Here is a 6,286-nt window from a genome sequence, read left to right as displayed (position 1 = left end):
AAGGTTGCCAAGCCCTTGCGGTTAAAGCAGGGGCCAGATCTTGTGGGAGTAAATGAGTTTGTTCTCATCAAGCCTGGCATGTGTAGTGTGGGGTTGAGAGGGTAGATATGTCTGTGGGTGAAAGCTGAGCTCAGGAGATAATGTCATATAAGTGATCTCCAAATTTGGTCACATCTTACCTCTTCAGATATAATTAAACAGAGCATCCATTCCAAACATGTTTTTGACTAGGACTCTCTGATTTAAACAAAATTTCAGTGTTTTGGGTGTGTATAGTCATTGAACTGTGTTCATATCCATGATGAGGGAGAATGAGTCAGCTGAGTGCATTGTAGGGTTTGTCTGGAAATCATTTCCTTTTTCATGATCAGGTGGTCATAAAATTTATAATCCCAGCAAGGATGCCTTTGAGAGTGAAAGAGGAGAGGGTGTCGCTGGGGCATCCTTGGACACATGGCCAATTGTTATGGGGAGGAACCTCACCCTGGGGGGAGCATGCTGCCCCACAGCCCTGGGGAGTTTGAGAAGACTCTGGGGGCTATGGAGCATGTTTGGAATCCAGCTGTGGTCTGTCAGCTGTCCCAGCCTCATCTCGTACCCCTCCCCTCCTGCTCTCTCTGCTCACTCACTCAACCATGGCCCCTGGCCCTAGATTTTGCTAGCCTTTCCACTCTCAAGCCTCGGCACTATCCCCTCCCCACAGTGCCTTCCACCAGCAATGTGCTTGCTCCTCCTTGTCCTTCTGACCTCAGTTCAAATATATCCTCCTCAGACTTCTACACTCACCATCCAAAGAAGGTGCCTCTTTTTGATGTTTTGTACTGCCCATCCTCTCCACCCTTGCAATTTCCTGCATGAGTCTCATCACAGTTATTAGTAAATTGTCTCCCTGCCCCACTTAAACAAAAACAGTGACTAGGTCTGCCTTGTTCTCACCCCGAATGGTGTTGGAATACAGTAACCACTCAAGAAGCATAAATTAGAGGAATAAAGTGGGTGGGCTCTGAGTTGAGCCTGTGGATGTCCCCTGCTTTGAAGGCTCAATGAATCTGTTCTGTCTACTCTATTATTGACTTACAGATTTTTTATTTCTGTCCATCTGAAGTGAACGATCCATTAATGAAATGTGTGTACTTTCTATCAAAATCGCTTACTGGGTGCCACCTGAAACACTCTGCCTGCCCTTCCTACTCCTGCTCCCAGCTAACTGCTTAACCTTATCACCTCCAGCCCGCTCTTCCTGATGCCATAGAAGCAGGGTTCCTCTTTGTCTCTCCCACACGGCGTCACATTTGCCCACTTCAGTGCGGGCCTGCCTCTCCTAGCAGCCTGGGGACTCATTAAGTTCAGGGGCAATGCCCGGCACAGAGCAGGACTCAGTTTGTTCAGTGGGTGTTTGAAGGATGGAGAGGGCTGCACATGTGCACTGGTAGCCGGGGACACTGGAGAGGGGCTTATAGAGGAACATCCTAAACTTCACGGGGGCTTCTATCCATTGCAGATGCCAGATGCTAACGGCAGAGGAAATTTATTTTGAATAAAAAGGCGGTTAACATTCTGCAAACATTTTCTATCTCAGACATGCACAGAGTAATTTTGATGAAATGTGTTGGTTTATGGAACCTTTGGTATTATGCACATTCACTGAAATGCATTTGGACTTGACTCTGCCTTGGAGGACCGTTGTGAAGGAATGTAATCAAATCACCTGTGAACTCAATATTGCTTTCCTATGGATTATTTGGATGTGGCTCTAATAAAAATGCTTGCTTTTTTTTTTTCCTCTCCAGCAAATCATTGCTGTGTGCGGCCATGAAATGTTGTCGCACTCCTACTTTATTGCAGATTTAAATTACTTGGATTATTTTGTTGGACAGTGGCTCCCTAAAGCACAATGAATCAAATCATTAATTACTTCTCGAGTGTGTGTGATCCACTGGAAAGTATTAAGCTCCACTCAGGAGCTCATTTGGTGATGATGGCTTCTGAGTCAGTCCCTCAGGCCCTGATCAGATGGAAACTTCTGGACAAGATGTTGCCATTTGTTCCTGTGGTACTGATAGTGGTAAACACTGCTTGACATCGATGGACACCTGGCACCTTGGGCTTTTAGATCTTGGTAGAACAGACACTTTTTCACACCTCATTCAGCAGGCCTAGAATAAGCACTCATGGCACCTGCTTTTCCTAGCAGCCTCCTATTCTGCACCCCACACATCCTTTCTTAGACAACAGAGGAAGCGAGCCTTCTAAAGTGCAAATATGGTCACTCCTTTTCCCTTGAAAAGAGCTTCAAGGCCTTTCCATTGCCCTGCGAGGTAAACAGTCTCCACACCTGCAGTCCTATTTGCTCTGGCCTTTCCTACATCTCTAGCTACATTCCCAGCTACTTCTACCATAGCCCCTTCCCTCCCAGCCCCATGCTACCTGCCAGATTGGCCTCCTTATGACTCCCTTGGGTTTCATGTCTATGGATAGTCCTGCAGACCGTCACCATTCTTTATGAGATGGACTTCAAAGCACAGCACCCACATCCAGCCATCTGGCTGGATGAGGGTGTCACCCCTGAGCTCACTGCACTCTGATTACCAGGATCAATCCCGCCCTGAGTACATGGAGTACAGTCATGAGGACTGGGGCCTCCCTTGTGTCATCAATGGGGGAGCAAGTCCCCCCTTGTGGGGTCTATAATGATCACTCCAACCATGGAAAGGCATATGAAACTACAGATATATTATACACACAAGCCCTAGAGGAGGAGCTCCCAGGGATTGGACTCAATAAAATAGGTGAGGAGGTGAGACAGAAGGAGGACCTGTGGGTCAGTGCCTTTATTAAGGGTCAGGGTAGAGACCACAATCAAAAGCCATAATGGAATTTCATTGATACATTTGAATCTCACTGGATCATAGTCAGAGGAGGTCGAGAAAGGGAACTTAGGGAAGGGACCAGCCTTATCATACGGGTGCCCCTGGTCACCTGGACAAGTACTCATAACCTGTTTGTGGGGATGTTGAAGCAGCAGGAAAAAAAGACGTTTTAAAAATTTACATATACACTCACATGCCCACAAGGGACAGAGGTGGCCCATGTGAATGCACTGGTTCTGAGGGGCAATGGGAGTAGTGGGATCTGAGAAACAGTCCAGACTGAAGAGTGAGGAGCTATTAGCACTTGCTGCAGGTGACGCTGCCACACAGAAAGCCAGGCTCTGTGGGGCTAGACCCTTCAATGACTTAAAAGGCAAGAAATCTAGATTTCCTTTGAAATATTGGATTTCTTCTAGACACTTTAAGGGTGTTGGAAAAACTAAGTTCTTTTGTGTGGCTTGTTTCATACATATTTTTAATTTATTTTTTATTGTTATGTTGGTTACCATACAATACTTTATTAGTTTTTGATATAGTGTTCCCTACTTCATTGTTTGCGTATAATGCCCAGTGCTCATTGCAACACATGCCCTCCTTAATACCTATCACCATGCTAACCCATCCCCCCACCTCCTCCCCTCTGAAACCCTCAGTTTGTTTCCCAGAGTCCATAGTCTCTCATGGTTCGTCTCCCCCTCTGATTTCCACCCTTCATTTTTCCCTTCGTTCTCCTAATGTCCTCCATGCTATTCCTTCTGTTCCACGTGTAAGTGAAACCATATGATAATTGTCTTTCTTTGCTTATTTCACTTAGCATAATCTCTTCCAGTCCCGTCCATGTTGATGCAAGTGGTGGGTATTCATCCTTTCTAATGGCTGAGTAATATTCCATTGTATATATGGACCACTTCTTCTTTATCCAGTCATCTGTTGAAGGGCATCTTGGCTCCTTCCACAGTTTGGCTATTGTGGACATTTCTGTTATGAACATTGGGGTGCATGTGCCCCTTCTTTTCACTGTATCTGTAACTTTGGCGTAAACACCTAATAGTGCAATTGCTGGGTCATAGGGTAGCTCTAGTTTTAACTCTTTGAGGACCCTCCACATTGTTTTCCAAAGTGGCTGTACCAACTTGCATTCCCACCAACAGTGTAAGAGGGATCCCCTTTTTCCACATCCTCTCCAACATTTGTTGTTTCCTGCCTTATTAATTTTTGCCATTCAAACTGGTGTAATTTTTATACCTTGTGTGTTCTTTTTTTTAAATATTTATTTATTTGACAGAGAGAGAGAGGCAGGCAGAGGGAGAGGGAGAAGCAGGCTCCCTGCTGAGCAGAGAGCCTGATGTGGGGCTCAATCCCAGAACCCTGAGATCATGACCCGAGCCAAAGGCAGATGCTTAACTGACTGAGCCACCCAAGCACCCTTCCCTGTGTGTTCTGAGCAAAATGTGTCTGCCTGTCAGGTGTGGCCCACAGGCCACCAGTGTTTGTCCCCTCTGGTTTGGATGTAGGCAGTGGATGAGAAAAGTTGACATAAATTGATTTGTTTATAGTAGTTAACCTCAGGAAGAGGCATACACACCTCTCTGTAGTGAATTTGGTGCTTTGAGATGGAATGGAAGCAGCAGACTATGACAGAGGCAGGTGCCTCCCTCAAATGTATGAATGTTCTCTTCCTCTTGCTGGGCATATATTCAGATAGATGATGTTTTCAGAGACCCTTGGAATTGGGTGGGCAATAGGACTGAAATTTGGCCAATGGAGTAGGGTGGGTGTGAATACTGTAGAAACTTCTCATACCATCCTCTGTTCTCTCTTGCCCATCTGCTCCTTGGAGGACGACACCTTGGGTGACCTCAGAAGCCACAGGATTAAGAGAAGAAAGATTCTGTCAGCCAAGTCCCCAAATAACTGGGTGAAGTGGAATCTCCTTTCTTCCCTCCACTTCTTACCAAGTATATTTTACATTAGCAAATACCAAGGTTCCATATTCATAGCAGCTCAAATTACTCACTAACACAGCATGGCTTCCCCCACAGATGTGACTGCACCCACAGGAAATCCTCCAGTCCTCTGGGGTGGGTGAGGCCACTGACGCCAGCAGGTTGAGCCTGATTCAGCTTGCCTTTCATGGGAACAGGGACAGAGTGGAAGAGTCCTTGGCTAGGTCCCACTTAGCCTTCAGCTGGCTTTCCCAATGGACAGAGAGGCACAGGAGGCTGGAACCCAGAGTGAGCGTGCCTGGGGATAGGTTCTATTAGGGTCCTAGGGCACAACTAGGAGGTATTAACCTCCTTGGCCTGCTCCAGCTGTACCCTTATTCTAGCTGAGCCACTTCTGCATCACACTTAGCGTGCCGCCCCAGGAGCTACACCTTCCACTTGTCCCCAGCTCCCTTGAATTTACTCTCATCTCCTTACCCGGAACTTCTGGCCCTGGCTCTGACTGTGACAGCCACTCTTGACCTTAGGCTTACTGAATTTCCCAGGCCCATCTAGGTAGCTCCCCTTGGTGGCACACCCTTCCTGTGAAGGAGTGCACTGGCATGCTGCCCCTACCTCAGCGGGGTCAGATTCCAATTCCCCAATCTTATCCCCAAGATACACTCCGACTTGGCTAGCTCTTGGGCTTTGGGTTTGAAAGACTCTGCCTATAAGGTGAGGAGACAGCTGCCACAATGAAAGTCTCAATGGGCAGGACGCAGGACCTAAACCTTTGATCCTGGATTCAGCCCTTGACCACAGCTGCCTGGATTGTGGGACTCAGACTCTCGGGATCTATCCCTTGCCTACGTGGTACCTCTGTTTCCTCCCTACAGAGACAGACTCTGAAAGCAGAGAATTTGTCTAATTAGCAGACAGATGGTATTTGCCCAGTTGATCCAATTAAGATCTTCCATCTACCGAATTTCTAAATCGAATAAAGACAGGTTGCCTTATGCCCTTAATTCAACCCAGGTGACTAGGCCATTTTCTTTCTTTTTTTTTTATAATAATTTTTTATTATGTTATGTTGGTCACCATACAGTATATCCTTAGTTTTTGATGCAATGTTCCATGAGTCATTACTTTCATATAACACCCAGGGCACCATGCAATACGTGCCCTCCTTAATACCCATCACCGGCCTATCCCATTCTCCCACCCCCTCCCCTCTGAAGCCCTCAGTTTGTTTCCCAGAGTCCATAGTCTCTCATGGTTCATTTCCCCTTCTGTTTACCCCCCTTCATTCTTCCCTTCCTTCTCCTACCAATATTCCTATTTCTTATGTTCCATAAATGAGTGAAACCATATGATAATTGTCTTTCTCTGCTTGACTTATTTCACTTAGCATAATCTCCTCCAGTCCCATCCATGTTGCTGCAAAGGCCATTTTCTTTTTCTTTTTTTTTAAAGATTTTATTTATTTATTTG

Source organism: Ursus arctos, unplaced genomic scaffold (assembly GCF_023065955.2).
Source record: "Ursus arctos isolate Adak ecotype North America unplaced genomic scaffold, UrsArc2.0 scaffold_1, whole genome shotgun sequence".
NCBI classification, from domain to species: Eukaryota; Metazoa; Chordata; class Mammalia; order Carnivora; family Ursidae; genus Ursus; species Ursus arctos.
This window is presented reverse-complemented; position numbering follows the sequence as displayed.